This window comes from Anomalospiza imberbis, chromosome 19 (assembly GCF_031753505.1).
Source record: "Anomalospiza imberbis isolate Cuckoo-Finch-1a 21T00152 chromosome 19, ASM3175350v1, whole genome shotgun sequence".
Lineage (NCBI taxonomy): Eukaryota > Metazoa > Chordata > Aves > Passeriformes > Viduidae > Anomalospiza > Anomalospiza imberbis.
In genome coordinates, this window is record NC_089699.1 from 2,247,718 (window position 1) to 2,267,842 (window position 20,125).

Sequence of the window (20,125 nt, forward strand, 5' to 3'; positions counted from 1 at the left end):
ATTGATCAGCTGATATTTGCTAAGCGCTGCCAAACCATCCATCAACAAGTGCTGTAATAATCCCGGTTTGGTCAGTAATGAATAAACTGCCCCAACTCTGCGGGGTGGCTGATTTAGCAGCACCCATCCCCTTATCTCACTGCATTCACACCTTTTCCAGAGCAGGAATTAGGAGAGAGCAGCAGAATGTCTGCTCTGGTTCCAGAAATGCATCCTGGAGTGTGGCATGAGGAAGGGAAGGGAAGGGAAGGGAAGGGAAGGGAAGGGAAGGGAAGGGAAGGGAAGGGAAGGGAAGGGAAGGGAAGGGAAGGGAAGGGAAGGGAAGGGAAGGGAAGGGAAGGGAAGGGAAGGGAAGGGAAGGGAAGGGAAGGGAAGGGAAGGGAAGGGAAGGGAAGGGAAGGGAAGGGAAGGGAAGGGAAGGGAAGGGAAGGGAAGGGAAGGGAAGGGAAGGGAAGGGAAGGGAAGGGAAGGGAAGGGAAGGGAAGGGAAGGGAAGGGAAGGGAAGGGAAGGGAAGGGAAGGGAAGGGAAGGGAAGGGAAGGGAAGGGAAGGGAAGGGAAGGGAAGGGAAGGGAAGGGAAGGGAAGGGAAGGGAAGGGACAAAAAGATGCAAAGGTGCTGTGAGGTTCATTAGTGAACTCTTTGCAGATCAGGAAAGTTAATTTTCCTCCTTTCCTTCTTTCAGTGACTAATTTCTGTTACTGTAACAAGGAGTAAAAAAGTTTATCTCCACCAGAACTTAAATATTCACTTCCTCTTCTCCACCCACTATGTTCACTTGAAAAAGCACTTCCCTTTCCAGTCCAGCTCTGGCAAGAAAGCTCACAACAATACACAACAGAAAACACTCCAAAATAAGGTTTTTCTGTTAATTAAATGTTTATAATCACACTCTGTATCATCATCCCCAGAGAATGAGTCAGGGCTCCCAGGAGAATACGATCCCAGAGGAAAGGAAAATGATGTAACACCAAGACTTTGCAAAGGTCCAGACAGAGCAGCCCTCCCAGCCTGGATCCCCTCTGGATTTCCAGCCCTCCCAGCATGGATCCCCTCTGGATTTCCAGGCTTGTGGTGGAAAAGAGCTTTGATCACAGCACAGGCACAAGGATTTGAGGAAGTTTGACAGCAAGGAAGATGCAGAAGCCCTGGCAAAGCCTTGGCAGAGGCATTCCAAGCCTTCCAAGGACAGCTGCATTGTTTCTCTGCCACTTTCCAGCTTGCTTTGTCTGCCAGGTGAGCTGCTCTAGACAGGTAACTTGCACCTTGCTGCAGGAGTGAAAACCGCAAGGAGAGGAAATCCTGCCCCCACTCTGCCTTTGCTGTGACCTTCCCAGATCCTCAGCCTGCTCAGAAAGGTATCACAGGGTTTTCAGGACAGCTTAAAATGTTGGCTCAGGGTTTAGAAATCTAGAAATAGAAGGATTTCTGAGGGGGATGAGCAGGATTCTTGCTTTCTCACCTTTTTTTTGTGAATTTTTATGATGTAGAAGGGGGAAAAGATATCTCAGCAGGCTCCTTGCACAGACACATTTGTGCACAGGTAGGGGTTCACACAGGTGCTCATGCGCAGACACTCAGATCCAACAAATTGTGAATATTCCTGTTTGCTCCTCGGCCCACACTCACCCAGTCAACCCAACAAACCCTGAGCAGGCTCCCCAGGCAGAGTGATCCCTCTGACTTATTCCAGCCACCCTTTCTCACACTCTGCAAGCCTCAATTTCCCCAGGGTGAGCTGAGAGTGCCTGTGCTGCTCTGCCCTCCTGGCTCAGGAACCCCGAGGGCAGCTCTGAGGGTGCTGAGCTCCTCCAGGAGGGGATAGAAAGGACAAAAGGAACGGAGGAGCTGCCAAAATGGGTCAGCCCCACGGCTTGGGTGGTCCCACAGCCCACCCCCACCTGGGGCCACGCCAGGTGCTCCAGGAGAAGGTGACAGAGCCCTGCAGCTCTGGAAAGATTTCCCTCCTCTCCTGCTGGATTATGTCTTTTACTGACCCAAGGATGGGGTACCTGAGAGGTGTTTTCCAAACTTTTATTCCATTTTCAGTCTCATGAGAAGGGTGAGGCAATACCGATGTTATAATTCACGCCATCACAATCAGAAGCCAATTATTTATTAATTACAATACACTATAAGCGTTTCTTGGCCTATTAGCTTTAGCCACACTATGTTGTAAGGGCTTTAAAGCCAATCATCTAAAATTAGCCCTCGTGGGTTCCACTCCAATGCATCTTTCACAGTTCTGTCTCTCCAAAGTACCCAGTTTTATTTGCAAGGCCATCCTTTGAAACTTGTTTCTAGCTCCATTTCTCTCTCACCAATGTTCGTTCCTATTCCATGGCATTTCTAAGACAGCATTTCTTATCTCAAAGTTTGCATAGAGATGCACACTGTGTGAGCCTTTTGTCAAGCTTTAAAAATTTCCTACAAATCCATTTCCCACATTCTCTGACAGGTTCTCAGCCTGATCTGCGGTAATTAGAGCCGGCTCAGCCCTGCAATTACACAGCCTAGCACCCTCCCTAAACATGGGCTCGAGCAAGCTCTGCCTTTCTTTAATATTCAAATTAACACGAATTCCAGGCACTCAAACCGTGTTTCCAAACAACAACTAACGAGCTGCCAGGTTACACTCAAAACACCCCTCCAGCTGAACGATAAGCAGGTTATTCCCACCCGGGCTGTTTAGTTAGTTTAAAGCTCTCTATGGCAACAGAATTTCTGTACAAACACAGGGAAAAGAGTAATTAAGAAAGTGAGAAATGGGCTTTACCTTAATGTCCTGCTGAGGTTTGAAAGAATCTCTGCTTCACTCCCTCCTTTCTTTTGCTCTGTCTCTCTCCCTCTCTTCTTGCATGGCTGGACTGACAGGTTGGCAGAGCTGAGAACGACAGGTTGGGTTTGTTTTTTTAGACACAACTCCTCCCCCTCTCAAAGAGAAGGAAAAAAAAAAAAGAAAAAAAGAAAAAAAAAAAAAGAAAGAAAAAGGAAAAAGAAGGCAAGAGTGTTTGGGAAAAGTTCACAGAAAATCCCGTTCTTTCATTACATTCGAACTGGTGAGAAAAATGCTACTTTGAGGAGCCCAGCAGTTTTCCAAGTGTTTTTCCCAAAAAGGCTCAAGGTCTGCTTTGCAAGAAGCGTGAAGCAACCAAAGGATTTACACCAGGAGCCGACTGACCCCAAACCTTCCCCATTTCCCTGAGAACTGATCCAGAGGTGATTACAGCCCCCTCAGTGCAGCCTTTGCAAGAGGGCTGTTGAAAAAGTGGAAAGGGCTTTTTGCAGGCAGCACAGGTATCTTTGGACCTTGGATTTTATCCTTGCATCCCAGCACCAGTCTGTGGAATAAATGTCACCAAGAGGTGTCTGAAGACCTGATTTTCTTCCCTCAGAGCCCCGTGCTGCTGCTAACCTGCCCCCAGAGCAGGTTATTTTAAATTCTTGCTTTACTCCATGCTCTGAATTGGTGGCACAGGGACCAGCTCAGCTTCTGTCCCTGTCCCCTGGGAGGTGAGAGGATCCCAGGGAGCTGGGGGAGGTTTTTAACAGGTCACAGTGACCACAAAAATGGGGTCAGCGTGAAAAGCTCCCACTTCCACAGGCCTTCCCAGGTGTTCAGGCTCGGGTGGACAAACCTCATCCCTGGGAATGTTCTAATACAATGTTTTTAGAACCAAGATGCAGACACTGATGTTACCCTGGGTTTATCAATAAATTCTTAATTAGGGCTGTGTTAAACTAATTCAGGGCTAGTGCCTGTGTCCCCCTGGCCATGGAGCTTTGCTCCTGGCAACCCATGGCAACGCATGGAGTATCTGCTAATAAATGCCAGGACAAAGCAGCCAAGAGGTGGCCGGTGGTGAAACAACTTCCACCCTGCCACTCCCCGGCAGACTCCAAAAGAACTGACACTCAGTCTCTTTCAGCCTCTAAAGCTTTTTTAAGTTGGCAGTTTGGGCACAAATCTGCAATTTCCAGGCCTGTTCTCTGCAGAGTCGCTGCCTCTTCCTTTCCCAGCAAGCAGAAAAACAAACAGACTAATGACTGTCATCTGCATAAATTTGCATCACAGACTCCTTGAATAGAACCCCATCTCCTCTGGGTCAGATTTGCACCTGGGCTGGAACAATGAGGATTCTGAGGCTCCCTTTACCTGCCTCAGTGGTGCTGGTGTCCCAGCTCTGCAAAGCCAAAAGGGTTCCAAAACTTTTGGAAAAACTCCCCAGCCAAAAAAAAAAAAAAAAACATTACATTAATGTTTAATTTAACATTATAGCGAGCTAGATTAGAGGTGAAACCAGTGGGAGTCGTGACGCCTTGAGAAGGCTGACATGGAACAGAGGCTGGACAGTGCTAAAGAATAAAGCAGGGATTTATTCAAAGGATCTCCTCCATGGATCCACCTTGGGCAGCACAAGAGCCCAGCCAGGGCTGCACCCAAGATGAACCAAAATGGTCCCAAAATGCACGAGCGCTCCCGGGGGCTCTCACTTTTACAAGTTCTGCTCCATTGGCACATTGGAGTTCATTGTCCCATTCCAGCTCCAGCCCATGCAGTCCCATCCTGCTTGTTTTTCTCTCTCCAGCCCACGTTGTTTGTGCTCTTGGGCCTGAGGTTTGGATCATTTGTCCTTGGTGCCCAGCTGGAGAAGGAATTGTTTTGTCTCCCTGCTCTGTGCAGAGAGCTCAGCATCCCCTCATATGAAGCCCAGACCCACACACTAAAGCAGCACAGAATGTGAAAAATAGAAAAGCTGAAACCTGAGGCATCACTCACACGGAGTCAGAGTGACATCATATCCAAAAACGTCTCCTTGCACTTCTTGCAAGCTCAGCTTTGTCTCCTGCACCAGGGGAGAGCCACATCCAGCTACTCCATCTATTCCATCTCTTCCAGGACTGATTTCCATCCCTCCTGCATTCACACCCTGCCTCTGTCATCAGGCCACTGCTCTCAGCTGTGCTCAGCTCCGCACTTAAGATGGACAGAGAGATAACACAAAAAGCTCAGAAATCCTTCCTGCCAGTGGAACCAGTTCCTCGAATCCAGACAAAACTGGGCAAAGTTCAGTGCTGACGGGTGGTGGCTGGAGGCACCACTGCCTGCTGAGGGAGGCGAGGAACTGCTCTTCAGGTTACAGCACGGTCACAGACTGCAGCTTTCTGCATTTCCAGGCTGAAATTCCAGCCTGAATTTCCAGTGCAGATGGATGGGGATAAGAATTTAGCACGATTAAGCACACAGCAGTTCCAGCACTGCTGTATCAAAGGTAGATTTCCCAGCAGAGATCCAACTGCAGCTCCCTTGGGCATTGATTTAGGTTTTTCTCAGTCCTCCCTCCTCAGCATTATGAGGTTGGAGATCCGGACTCTTCACAGGATTCGCAGCTTGAAAATCTTAAAGATCTTTTAGCAAAGGGGTTTATTGTCTTTATTGATTCAGGTTACTTGCCCTGGCACCAAGAAATCACCAATAACATGCCCAGCATGATGCTCTTGCTTTACCTCTAGCATTTTCATCCCTCATGGGACTCCTGAAGAGGGAGAGAAGCTGAACAGCATCACCAATCTGCCAGCCCAATCCAGTCCAGCCCTGGAGTTTGACAGGTTTTTGTCAAGGCTGTGTCTGCTGAGGGTGAATTAAAGCCAAGGGCCCTCAGTTCTCAGCAAACACAGTTGCCGTAAGAGCTTTAAAGCAGTCAATAAATGCACTTCAATTAAGCACTGCAGTGAGGTCGGATTTCTTGTTTTTCCTGTTTCACCAGCAAGTTTCAAGACAGCCTCATAATGAACCCTGGGAGCACAGCTCGTTACAGCATCAGAAAAGTTGCAAAATTGCACCCAACTTTGGGTTGGTATGTTCTGGTAGTTACACTCCCTAAAGGAAAAAAAAAAAATCAAGGAGGAAGGAACATGTCTCAAAATGTAGGAACTTCCTCCCAGATGCCGTGCTGCCAGTGACAAGACTCCCATGGTTTCAGTGGGCTGTGGATCAATACTAAGGTGTGGAAAATTAAATGACTCAAGCTGCTGTTTGCAAATAGACACCTATCAGAGTCGAGACCTCCCTGAAGAAACAGAGATAAACAAAGCAGCTGAAAGCCAGAAAAATGCCCAGAGGGGAGAAAAAAAAAGGAAAAAAAAAAGAACTCGAAAATCCCTAGAGACTAGTAAAACAGTAAAACCAAAACTGGTGACTACAAATCAATCACAGAACAGAGGAACTGAAGAACAGAAACCAACCACAAAAGTCAAATACACTTCAGAGTTAATCAAATACAGTTATAATAAAAGTAATATCTAGATCACAAAGAGACAACTTAAATCTCCTAGACTCAATGATCAAAGAACATCACATTACTGTCCCAAAAGACCAACTAAAAAATCTTCTTCACTAAGTAAACAGACAATTTCCAAATACAGGCCCAAGGACCCTTTTCAATCCCTTTCTCTGAGACTCTGTGAATCTAAGATTATATCTATTTATCCATCTATATATCTATATCTATATCTATATCTATAAACAATTTCCAAATACAGGCCCAAGGACCCTTTTCAATCCCTTTCTCTGAAATTCTGTGAATCTCAGATTATATATATACATATATCTATATCTGTGTATATATATATATATATCTATATATATAAACAATTTCCAAATACAGGCTCAAGGACAATTTTCAATCCCTTTCTCTGAGACTCTGTGAATCTCAGATTATATATATATTTATATATATATATATATATATATATATATATATATATATATGTAAAGAATTTCCAAATACAGACCCAAGGACCCTTTTCAATCCCTTTCTCCAAGACTCTGTGCACCTAATATTATCTATATCTATATCTATATCTATCTATCTATCTATCTATCTATCTATCCAAACAATTTCCAAATACAGGCCCAAGGACTCTTTTCAATCCCTTTCTCTGAGACTCTGTGAATCTAAGATTATATCTATCTGTCTATCTATCTCTCTCTCTTTATATATATATATATATATATATATATATATATATATATATATATATAAACAATTTCCAAATACAGGCTCAAGGACCCTTTTCAATCCCTTTCTCTGAGGCTTTGTGAATCTCAGATTATAAATATAAATATATAAAAAAAAAATATATATAAACTATTTCCAAATACTGACCCAAGGACCCTTTTCAATCCCTTTCTCTGAGGCTCTGTGAACCTAATATTATCTATCTATCTATCTATCTATCTATCTAATCAATTTCCAAATACAGACCCAAGGACCCTTTTCAGTCCCTTTCTCTGTGACTCTGTGAATCTAAGATTATATAACGCTGCTACACTTACAAACACAATGACAACAAAACCTCTTCCTGCACACAGAGTAGTTGATGAAGCAATAACCAATAAATACAATACACAAAACCATACAGAAAATACCAAGGAAATAATCACTGCATTACAGAGCCCACAACCTCAACTCAGGGAATAAAATGTTAACTCATGTGCCAGTCTGAACGTGGAAAAGATGAGAATGGGACATGTTTTTGTGGTTACCTGGTGGATTGTGGATTAAATGAGGTTTTTTTCCTCTTATGTGCTGTAGAAACTCTCATCTTTTTACCATGCATGATCCCTTGCTTAGTGCAACTTATTCAATATATGATCAAAGGGTGGAAAAGGTGGAAGCCATGCCTACAGACCCAGAAATGGCTATAAAAGGACAGAAAATGATGGCACTGTGAGTAACTGCAAAACAAAAAAGGAGCCAGGAACAAAAATTTTAAAAAGGAACAAAAATCCCAAAAAGTTTAAAGGAACAAAAAGCGAAGTCAATGATAACTAAGGTTTGTAAAGACAATTATTGAGAAAATAAGAAGAGGAGGGATTGAAAGGAATGAGGAGATGTCTTTACAAACAAGCTGTGATGGTAGATAAGGCCAGATACTGAGAGGTGAAAGAAGCAATATTTTTTTTTCATAAAAAATTATAAAAAATATTTTTAAAAAATTGAAAATTAAAAAAAAATCCATAATTGACACAGACTGTTACTCACTCAAGACTGTGCTACATCTCTGGATTTAGAGAAAAAGAACAGAAACACAAGATAAAAGAAAACTGGGGGGATACACATTAGAAGGGGGTGTTAGGTGGTTTGGGAAGTCTGTACCTCTCAAGTACCTCAGCCAGTGGGGAAAGAGAGAAGGAAATGTGGCCAGGTCATTGGGATAAACAGGAGGCTGCACCCTGTAAAAATTTTGAGAGACCCCAGGGGAATGCCCCATGGCCTCTCCCTTTATTCAAATAAAGTTACAGGACTCCTCTGTCTCCTTTTTGGACAAAAACCTCTGGTGTTTGTGGATTAATTTTCCTGACAGTAAGACAGATCCCATGTTTCCAAGTGGATCTGTGTTCCCTGATGCCCTGTCTTGCCCTGAAAACCTCTCCCTCAATGCCTGCAGACATCCCTTGTCTCCACAGGTTCCTTGGGCTGCTCCAGCTGGCAGGCACTGGAGCCATCCGTGTATTGCAAAGGGAGAAAGGGGAAAAACCGCATTTCATTCCCCAGATTTTATCCTTTGAGAGTGTGCATCCCTCAACCCACCCTGCAGTGGCCACTGACCCCAATCCATCACCTCAAACCCCAGCAAACACATGCAGAACCCTTTTTGTGACCTGTCTCAGGCTGTTGCTCTAAATTTCCACCCATTCCAAGCCCAAACTCTCTTTTAATCCCATAAAAACTGCAGGTGCTGAATGCTCGACTGGGCAGGGAGGAGCTCCCTGCAGAGAACAGCAGCTCATGGGACCTTCCGTGCTCACAGAGTGGTGGTCCCACGAAAACCAGCACAGAAGTCCCTGTTTGGGGACACAGAAAAGCCCTGGGGGTGTCACAGAACCTCTGGCACTTCTGAGAGGTTGTTCAGGGCGTTGGGAATGACATGAGGGCTCCAGTCCTTCTCCATGTGCACAGGGACTGAATAATTCACCAAGAAATCAGCTGGCCAGCGTGGAAATAATTTAAAATTACCTGAGCCCTTAGGTGTTACATTAAGTGGATCTCTAGGGAAGGATGTGGATTACTGCAGCTGAATAGAGCCCTTATTTATCAGATGGAAAAGGTTAATGTCATTTCCTTTCCTTTCCTCCATGGTTTTCCTCACCACACCCCCGTTTCTGGCGAGCAGGAGGTGCAGACAGTGTAAGAACATGTGCTTGATTGTTTAAATCACCAGAGCTGTTACCTGGGGCAGGGAGGACGGGAAGAAATTAAGATTTCTGCTGGTTTCCTGGGGAGAATTACAGGGCTAGGAAACATAAAACACTGAGGAAAGGAAATGGGTTGTGGAGCACCTGGGCTTTGATTTGACATCCCAGAGCCCTAACTCAGGGAGGGAATTTGTGTATTCTCATCTACTGTGGTGCCTAATAGGAACCAGGATCAAACTAACCTAATATTCTTATTCCATACTTTATAAAGCAAGACTGCATTAAGAAGGGTCGTTTTTTTTTACTCCTTAATGAAGTTTGAATACTGTTAAATTAAGTTCTACTAATAAAGAGCCTTTGCTTTTTTCTAATTTGCCTCTGGAGTCTCATGGGCTGTTGACCTAAAGATAAATATCAGAGCAGTTCAGCTATCTATTATGTGCTCTGCTAATGATGTCAACAAGTTAATTCTGATGTCAACTGAGGAGAAAATTTCCATGTCAGGACTTAGCTTGGGCTAAGAGGGAAAAAAAAAGCTCTTTTTGTGGTAAAAAGCTCAAGACACCAAGGTTGTTTTCCCTGTCTCTGGCACAGGATATCCTTGCAGGGATATTCCCACCTAAACCCCACTGAATTCAGACTGGAAGAAAAGGATAAATGTTTCTGAGCATTTGGGAATGTCAGGATTCCAGGTGTCTCTCCATGAAGAAGGATGTGTGGCATTGGGCTCTGGCTGCTGACCCCAGCTCTTCTCCCCACCAAGGTCTGCAGGTGCTCACTGGGCATCTCCTGCACATTTCCGCTTGCCTTGACAGAGGTCAGGGATGCTTTGAGCTCCTCACCACCCTCTTGTTTCCAAAGCCTTTTAATTCAATTCCTTAATTCCAGCTAGGCCCCATAAAAAGGCACCCGAATGCAGCTGTTGGTCTCTCTGACTACACAAGGTGTGAAATTACCTCCCAGTTTCCAGCTCCAGCTGCTTCCCTGCACCCAGCTCCAAAATGAACAAACCCCAGGCACGCTCCTTCCCTCTCTCCACATCCCACTTACCCATGGAAAGAAATCCTGACTGCAGGGACAGTGAGGGCCAGGACTTCTGGGTGATTCTGAGGTCACCTCTCTAGCCCCAGCTTTCCATCCCTGACCTGAGTCCGTGCCTTTACCTTACCTTGCAGAGGTGCCTTGAGGACAAAAATAATCCATATTTCAGGGCACAGCAGCGGGGCTGGCTAATTCCAGCTCTGCAGGGAACGGGGACAGAGATGCCCATTGACTCATGTGGGATTTACAATGAGCCCTTATCCATTTTACATTGGCCCCGAGCAGCCATCTGAGGATAGCAGGGACTGACTATTAATTCTTCAGCAGGTAAACAATCAGCATCCCTGTTAGAATGGAGTAAATTAATGGAGGTAGCCAAGACAACCCCCGTGGCTTCTGAGTTGCCTCCACGGGCTATTTGCAGGCTATGAAAAGAGGCTGAGTGCATTTTTTGCTCCTCCATAAAGGAAAAGCTTTCCTGGACAACCAGGCAGCGAGGATAAAGTAAATAGCCTTTCCCAGAAAGCCAACCTTGACTTTGTTATAATTGCTGTGCAAATATAATCCCACTCATCAATTAAATGCTGCTCTCCAGGGCTGGAACATTATCCATGTTCATGGGGATGGAATCCCTGTCAACTGGAACTCCGTATTCATGGGCATTAGCCTTGGCAAGGAGAATGTGATTGCTTGAATAAATTCAGCTGCCACCTCCAGCACCCCTGGATCAGCTGACAAGCGTCAGTCTGGCTGGAAGAGGGGCTCAGAAATATGTTACCATGGAAATCCTAAATATTCAGCCCTCAACAGGGAGTTCACATGGGATATTGATAAATAGAAATAAGCCCAGCCCTTGCCAGCCTCAGAGATGACCCCTTGGTCCTACAGGTGTTACTGAGGAACAGAAAGTTGGGTTTCTTTCAAAAGTGTTTGAGCAAGAAAAACTGAATTTTCACCAACAGATATGTTGTTGTGAAAATCCTAAATATTCAGCCCTCAACAGGGGGTTCAGATGGGATATTGATAAATAGAAATAGCCCAGCCCTTGACAACCAAGAGATGATCCCTTGGTCCTACAGGTGTTACTGAGGAACAGAAAGTTGGGGTTTTTCCACAAGTGTTTGAGCAATAAAAACTCTGAATTTTCCCCGACATCCATAACTCCAGGTCCTGAATTCCTTGCAGCTCTCTCCCAGAACCTGCTGCCGCCTGTGCCCAGCCTCTGCAGGGGGTTACATGATTTTTGAGCAGTCTGGATGCAGGTGGTTGCACAGGCCGGAGGGCAGCTGCTAATGAATAAAATGCTAATGAAGGGCTCAGCAGCAGCCCTTGCCCTGAGGGTGCCCTGTGCCCCTGTCCCTGCCCAGCCAGCAGCTGACCCCGGGGTTTATGGTCCTTGTTCTGTGCCACTGAACATTCTGAATAATTCAAACGCCTCCGTGGCTCTGCTGTTTCCCCAGCCCGGTTGCGAACTTTACAACCCCGAATACAACCCGGGAGTGGATTTCCCTCTCTCGGGCAGCATCCAGCAGCTGTTCAACAACAGCCAACACCCCCGCTGCAGCAGTTTAGCAGCAGGGCTAACGTGTGTCCCACCTCATTAGGCTGAGGCAATTCAGGCTGGAGATGAATTCTTGGCCCTGTGCTGGCAAAGCAGCACAAGAGCCCAGGACTGGGGGCATTAAAGATTCCTGGTGTTTAAAATCTGTGTTTTTCACACAGGAGGAGAAGTGGTGCTCCATGGAGCATAGTGGACATTGTCCATGGACATTGGGGTGCTGGAGTGACCCCAGAGAAGAACAACTGAGGTAGAGAAGGGTCTGGAGCACCAGGAGAGGCTGAGGGAGCTTGTGAGGCTCAGCCTGGAGAAGAGGAGGCTCAGGTGGGACCTCCTGGCTCTGCACAACTCCTGCCAGGAGCGTAGAGAGAGGTGAGGTGTGTCTCTGCTCCCAGGTAACAAGCGACAGGACAAGAGGAAACAGCCTCAAGTTGTCCCAGCAGAGGTTTAGGCTGGATATCAGGAAGAATTTCTTCCCAGAAAAGCTGCCCAGCCCTGGCACAGCTGCCCAGGGGAGTGGAGGAGTCCCCATCCCTGGAGGGACTTAAAAGTCTTGTAGATGTGGCACCTGGGGACACGGGGCAGTGGATTTGGCCATGTTGGATTCATGGCTGGACTCAGCGAGTTCAGAGGTCTTTTCCACCCTCAACGCTTCTGCAGCTCTATCCTAAAACCAGCTTTGGGGCAGGAATGTTGTTTTGAACAACTTCTCTTCCTGAAAGCAGCGCTGGAGCTCTTGGACACTGCTGCCCTTTGTGGAAAATGACTGGGAAATTGGGGCAGGAGGAGGGGTCAGGTCAGGTGTGGGGCAGGAGTGCGTTGGACACTGGATGGGCGTGGGTCAGACACAGGATGGACATGGGATGGACACAGGATGGACATGGGTCAGACACTGGATGGACATGGGATGGACACAGATAGATATGGGATGGACACGGGATGGACACGAGATGGACATGGGATGGATATGTGATGGACATGGATGGACACGGGATGGGCACGGGATGGACATGGATGGACACAGATGGACAGGCATGGACACAGATGGACACAGATGGATATGGGATGGACACAGATGGATACGGATGGAAATGGGATGGACACGGATTCACATGGATGGACATGGATGGCCATGGATGGGTATGAGATGGACATGAATGAATACGGGATGGACACGGATGGACACAGGATGGACAGGCATGGACACGGATGGACACAGATGGATATGGGATGGACACACATGGACACGGATGGAAATGGTATGGACACGGATGGACAGGGATGGACAGGGATGGACATGGATGGATACGGGATGGTCACGGATGGCCATGAGATGGACACGGATGGACACGGATGGGTATGGAATGGTCACAGATGGCCATGGGATGGACATGGGATGGACACGGATGGATATGGGATGGTCACAGATGGCCATGGGATGGACATGGGATGGACACGGATGGACACGGATGGATATGGGATGGTCATGGATGGATATGGGATGGTCACGGATGGCCATGGGATGGACACGGATGGACACGGACGGACAGGGATACACACAGACACGGATGGATATGGGATGCTCACGGATGGCCACGGGACGGGTGCGGGCGCTCCGGCGCTATCCCTTCAGCACCACGGCGGCTGCGGAGCGGCTCCGGCAGCCTGGAAGGGAAACCCCCGACATCCCCCGGCCCCAGCGGGAGGAGCTCAATCCTCCGCCGTGCAGAGCGAAATGAAAAAAGAAAATGCCCTTCTCGCGGTTTAGGTTTCGTGTGGGTTTGTGCTGGAAAACAAATTAACCTAAGAGGATTTGGGGAATTTGAGCCAGCAACAAAAGACAAGGTGGAAGTGTCTGAGTTTTGAAAATGTGCCCAAGGCCCCGAGTGGCAAATCCTTTCTCTGAATGCTCTTGCTAAGCCCTTTCACAGCACTAAAAGAATACAGAGAAAAGGTAGAAAAGGTGGGGTTTTTTTGCTGCAGAAGAGATTACCTAGAAATTATTTTCAGTAAAATATTGGTTGTGCTTTCTCATCTTCTCAAAAAAATGTTTCTGTTCATAGAATTACATCAGAAGAAAACTTAGAAGCCACTTAATCTGTGGATCTGATCTGGTAATTAATTTGGTTTAATGGAGATTGGAATTAATTTGTCCAAGGCATATCACTTGAACATTAATAATTAATTTTGGGCTGAGACTGTTTCATAAAATCATGGAATAGTTTGGGTTGGGAGGGACCTTAATGTCCATCCCAAGACAGAGGGAATTTCTAAACACTGGTGGAAAAGTTTGCTTAAAGGACTGGATTTCTCTTCCTCTAGTAGTTTGTCATTTGCTTTGGGCAACTTTCAAGTCTTTGTGCTGAACAAAGCAAAGAATTGTGCAGAGTGGATTAAGAATTAAAAAAAAAAAAAATCACCATCAAGAAGGGCTGAGAAACAGGAGCAGGGAAATGTTTTTGCCAGACAAAGCATCCTCACATCATGAGCACTAAACCTCAACATTTCATGTGCTACAATCCCATCTTGGTGCACTTTAAAAATCCTAATTTTTAAGATCTCTAAATAATATGTCAGTGTCATGTATTCTGTGCATTGCAGTGGCTTCTAAAAGGATGTGAGACAATCTTATCTGCATCAATAGTCTGTATTTTATTTATTTAGTGTTTCAAAGCATAAGAATAATTTAATGCTTTGTTGGTTTGGTGATGGGATCTGATTTGGTCTATCAAAGGAAGTGTTGTAAAAACCTCAGGTGCCCTTCCTGAACACTCCAACAATTGCTGTCTGCTCAGCCAGGTGTTCTGAGAACACCTGGGACAGGTGTCCTGGGACCAGGGACAGCCTGTCCTTGGTTCCACAGCTAGAAAAGCAAACAGACACAGCTCAGGCTGCTCAATCCCTCCCAAAATGCTTTCATTCTCCTGCTTTCCATCACCCCGGAGGTGCCGTGGGTGCTTCACCCTCGGATCAAGCGGGGAGTGTTCCTTGCTCTGGGATTCCTGCAGGGATTTTTTGGAGCTCCTGTGCAGCTCTGACAGCGCTGCCAGCAGAGGGGGAGAGTCAGAGACACGGAGGAGTTGAGATTTCATCCAGCATCCACCCAACTCAGTGGGAATATCCTCAAAAAAAGAAGGAAAACCTTGGTATTTCCCAGCTCCACAACCCCACCTTTCTTTGCTCTTTGTTGTAAAGCATTTATCACTTTATCAGAACAATCAAAAAAAAAAAAAAAAAACAAAACCAACCCTGCAAAAGGCCACATCGGGCCTCAGGAATCACAATGAAGATGGGAAAAAACCCTCCTGGAGCAGAACAAAAAGGCCCTGAGCAGCTCTGAGCAGAGGCTGCCACTTGCCAGCCCTCATGTCCGTAATAAATCTGCATTTGATTGTGAGTTCTAAGTCCTTAAGCACATTGTAGAAATGGGGCAAATCCTCTTTGGGAATTTACGGGCTTAAAAAAAAAGGAAAAGCAACATAATTCCATTTATTTTAACATCATTAGATGCTGAAGAAGAAGCCCTGATCATACCATGGGATATGTTTCTGTTTTTATCTGTGAGTTTTAAGACTTGATTGCTGGGACAAAAAGGAGTCTTGTGCTGTGGAATTATGTGGGAAATAAGCTGGAGTGAGGAAAAAAAACAATTCCTACTTTGCACTTTTTATCCCAAGAAAGTCTAAGGTATTTATTGTCAGGATAATGGCACCAAGCTTGGATAGTAGTGCTGGAAAATGAGGTTTTTCTGCTCTCTGTTCCTGTGTCCACGAAGGAAAATAAAGGAAAATCCAGTGTATCCTATCATTCTGTATCAGCAGTATGGTTTGAGGACTGGCTTTCCCTAAAAACCAACCCAAAAAATCCCAAAAAATCCAACTAAACCCTAACCAAACAATGAACCAAAACACCTCCACTGCTCCAGGTCCCATTGGACTGGGAATTTTACTGCTGGTTCTTGCACCTGACCCAAAAAAAATCCCAAAAACCCAACTAAACCCCAACCAGCCAACCAACCCAAAACTCAACACAGCTCCAGGTTGGACTGGGAATTTTGCTGCTGGCTCCCACACCTCAACCAAAAAAAATCCCAAAAACCCAACGAAACCCCAACCAGCCAATGAACCAAAACCCCTCCACATCTCCAGGTGCTGCTGGACTGGGAATTTTGCTGCCGGCTCCCACACCAGCAGAACCAGAAGTTACCTCAGGCACAAGGTGTTTGTCTGCTTTTAATATGACCAAAATAGAATGAAGCCACTTCTCCTTTCCCTCATTTTTCTCCAGAAGATCCCTCTGGGAAGCTTTTTTATCGCTTTTTTTCCTTAACCACCTCAGCTCTGAAGCTGAGATGAGGCAGCTGGGCTGGCCTGAGGGATTATCCAGGACAAAGGCATGGACTTGTCCCTGTTCCCTTCCTGAGGTGTGTGTGCTCTCCCCAGCAGGCAGTGTCCTCTCCCGAGGATTCCAGTTCTTCCTGGTCCAGTGGCTCCCTGGCTTCCTGACAAGATCTGCATCTTCAAAGCTTTCCTTGCCCTTTTGATGCCATCATCTGTATTTGCATTTCGTGGCACCCAGAACAAGCCAGGCAAATTCCTTTAAAGTCCAATTTATGCTTTGTAGAATTGCCAGATTGGGGAAAAAAACACTCAGGAAATGGAGAAATCTCTGGGCTCTTAACAAACACGAAACTCCTGATAAAAAACGATGATAAATTCATTCTCTGCTGACCCAGGTCACCTTTGAACAGACACAAAGTTCTTTATCACTTTGCCAATTCCCCCATTCTTTTAGAGGCCAGGTTTGTGTTTCTGGCTTCTTTTTTTTTTTTTTTTTTTTTTTTTGCTTGTTTATCTCTTAATCTAAAATTGCAGCATCTGAATCTGGTCATTGTGGAAAGGGGTTCAAAGCTTCTCACTTAATTCATCGCCAAGGTTTCCATTTCCTCAAATCAGGCAACTCTTCATCTATTTTTTCTGTGTTATGATTTAAATGTTCAGGGTCACTTGGACCTGTAGTGACAATATTCCAATAAATGCTAATTCATACCACCAATACTCCCATTCATTCCAGGATTCTGTAGTGGGGGACTGAACCTCTCTAGATGTGGTGCAAGGCTTGGAAATATCCATTGGCCACATTATCATCCCTTGAAAATGGAGCCACAATCCCTTAAATAAACAGCTGGGGCTGGACTCAGAAAAATCCGAGTTTTCCTCACCAGGCAGAGGACAGAGAGGAGAATGTCCCCAGGTCTCCCCAAAGGATGAGCTGGGGCTCAGATGTTCTCTACCTTCATGGGGGTCGCACCTGTCCTACAGGATTTACTCATGGAACAAAATGGAATTCAGAGCAGCTGGAGACAGGAAAGATTTGGCTCTTTTACTAATTTTTCAAACGCTGTTTCTGTTAATATTATATACATTATATTATATATATATATATATATATATATATAATATATTGTTTATATTATAGATAAAATATTATAGTTTTATATAAAATATTATAGTTTTCAAAAATGCATAATATTTGTCTAATACACAACACAATGATCAGCTACTTTTTGGATGAACTTTCTGCAAGTACCTGTTTAAACTTTCAATAATCATTCCAGTTTCCTTCTTTGCTCTACTCCTATTATTTAATTCAATTATTTTCCATGTCAATTTATGTCACAACAAATACAAAAAAACTTATTTAAGCAAGTGAATCCTTCCCTCTGCAGACCAGTTTTGAGCCACCACATAGCACACAGATGAAAAATTATTTAAAAACAAATATTCATGATTTAAAAACAAATACTCATGATTTAAAAACAAGTATTCCCACCACATTTACACAGCAACCAGAACAAATGTGAGATGAGTGTCCCTGTCCTTTTCTGTGTTGAGCTGAGGGAGTTTGCCTCAGCAAGAAGTTTTCTGCTAGAATTCACTTTACTCAAGAGCGGAGAGAACAAATCAAAGGCTCTGGGGGAGTGTAAATGGTACAGCTGGACTGGGTGAGCTCAGTGAAAGGACTGATGGAAATGTAGATTTTCCCTAGTGCAGTCCTGCATCTCCACAGGGAGAAAAAGAAAAACCTGCACAGATTTGAGCACAAAACATGAAAATATAAAAAAATCTTAGGAGATGAAAAAACCAGTTACAGAGACAAGGATGTTGGTGTGGAGAAAGAAGCAAGGGAAAAGAGTGTCCCAGGGAATGAATAAATTCTCAGTGCACACTCTTTAACTATGGATACTGACACTTCAGTTTGGGCCAAATTAGGATGAAATCATCTGGATTTATGCAGCGATTTCATTAAAAAAGGCACAATTTAGCCAAGCTGGCTGCTGCCCGGTTGTTCTGCCCCAAGAGAAGAGCAGACCCAGGAATGGGCCGCTGCTTTGCCCCGTGCAGGAATGGAAAGGAGACAAAATGAGCTTTACCTTTGCTCAGGCTGCCAGCAGGGAGATCTCTGGAGGCTCCTCAGTGTCTCACTGCCAGCAGCTCTGCAGCTGTGCAGAAAAACAGGGGCTGGGTTAATAATAAAGAAAGGCACAAGCTGTGAACTCCAAAGACTCGGGTTAAACATTGACTCAGGTCCTTGGAGCGAGCTCCGAGGGGCTGCCCGGGGCATCTTGAGGAAGGGAATGTGCCTTGAGAAGGCTGGCCTGGAACAGAGGCTGGACAGTGCTAAAGAATAAAGCAGGGATTTATCAAAGGATCTCCTCCATGGATCCACCTTGGGCAGCACAAGAGCCCAGCCAGGGCTGCACCCAAGATGAACCCAAATGGTCCCAAAATGCACGAGCGCTCCCGGGGGCTCTCACTTTTACAAGTTCTGCTCCATTGGCACATTGGAGTTCATTGTCCCATTCCAGCTCCAGCCCATGCAGTCCCATCCTGCTTGTTTTTCTCTCTCCAGCCCACGTTGTTTGTGCTCTTGGGCCTGAGGTTTGGATCATTTGTCCTTGGTGCCCAGCTGGAGAAGGAATTGTTTTGTCTCCCTGCTCTGTACAGAGAGCTCAGCATCCCCTCATATGAAGCCCAGACCCACACACTAAAGCAGCCCAGAATGTGAAAAATAGAAAAGCTGAAACCTGAGGCATCAATGAACACCCAACCTGGTCCTCAGCAGCCTCTTCCCAGCTGGGACGCACGGGGCAGACAGATGGGGCCACCCTGCACGTCCAGGTGAGGCTTTCTAAGGAGAGAAACAGGAAATTCTCCCAGGTAATAAAAGCCCTTCTTCATTCAAATGGTTCAGCAAATATTTACCCATGAGATTGGATTTGGAGTAAGCCACTGATAGACAACTTTAGAATAAACATATTCAGATTTATAGTAGAGTCTATTTTATTTTTTTTTTTCCTGTAATAAGTGTTTTGTTTCTAGATTAGCACGAGGTTAAGGTAAGGACTTCCAGCCTACACAAGAAGTGCAATCTCATTTTCTGTTGAAGTCACAGACCATGTCCTTTTCTGTGCTGATGGAATTTGCCTCGGCAAGAAGTTTTCTTCTAAAATTCACTTTACCCAAGAGCAGAGAGAAAAAAGAAAATCAGAGGTGCAGGATGAATGTAAATGGTACAGCTGGACTGGGTGAGTTTAGTAAAAGGACTGATGGCAATACCCAACTTCCCAGAGTCCTTCCTCTCCACAGGGAGAAAAAGATACCTGGAAGAAGATGAGGGTGGAGCACAACCTTCATCCCTACCCAGGAGCTCTGCAGCATCGTGACCATTCAGAATGGTTTCAGCTCCTGCTTTTCCCTTCTCACATCATGTTCAGGCTGTTTATTGAGGATTAATATGGGCACCTGAAGACGAATTTAAGCCATTTGGATTTCTGGGTATGGTTCATGCAATCCCTGCACAGGCACCAGGTCTGAAGCTTGGATAAGAAATGAGAAGAGAACCCCAAATCTAAAGGACTGAACAGGAATGAGCTGGGTCAAGGTGAAATGTGTCTACATCCAAGGTGGGTTTGTATTTAGATAAGAAAAGGCAGATTTGACTCTTTTCATGCCAGCTCAGCTCTCCAGCCCTGCCCTGGCCCAGGAGAGAGGAGTACAGAAAAGGCAAAATTCCCTTTTCTGCCTGCTCTGGTGCCACTCTGGGTTCTGTGAAGTGACACCAGTCTCTGCCTGTGCATTTTCACAGCCCCAGGTGCTCTGGAAACCCAGCCCCACTTTGGTGGTTCTGCAATACAAATTAATAACAATAACTAGACTTGACTGCTTGACAAAAAGCAAACAGTACGGAAAAAGCTGTCTTAAATCTTTCTATCCCACTTCCCCAGACCAAAAAAAAATCTCCAAATGTTATTTCTTTTGGCAGC

The 20,125-nt window shown here is 45.4% G+C and overlaps 1 protein-coding gene across 5 annotated transcripts in view; it reads right to left on the bottom strand.

Annotated features, from left to right (window-relative positions):
• The window catches only part of KCNJ16 (potassium inwardly rectifying channel subfamily J member 16), a 37,551-nt gene extending 19,182 nt beyond the window's left edge, over positions 1–18,369 (bottom strand). For 2 of the 5 annotated variants that reach the window (XR_011005317.1, XM_068209982.1), the window contains exons 1-2: positions 18,233–18,337; positions 2,775–2,882 (exon numbers count right to left, since the gene is read on the bottom strand). The gene's annotated coding sequence lies outside the window, so the exon portion shown is untranslated. Of the gene's footprint in view, positions 1–2,774; positions 4,095–18,232 lie in introns of those variants that run through there. The other 3 variants (XR_011005318.1, XM_068209983.1, XM_068209981.1) reach the window with 3 other exon arrangements.
• Positions 18,370–20,125: the final 1,756 nt, after the last annotated feature.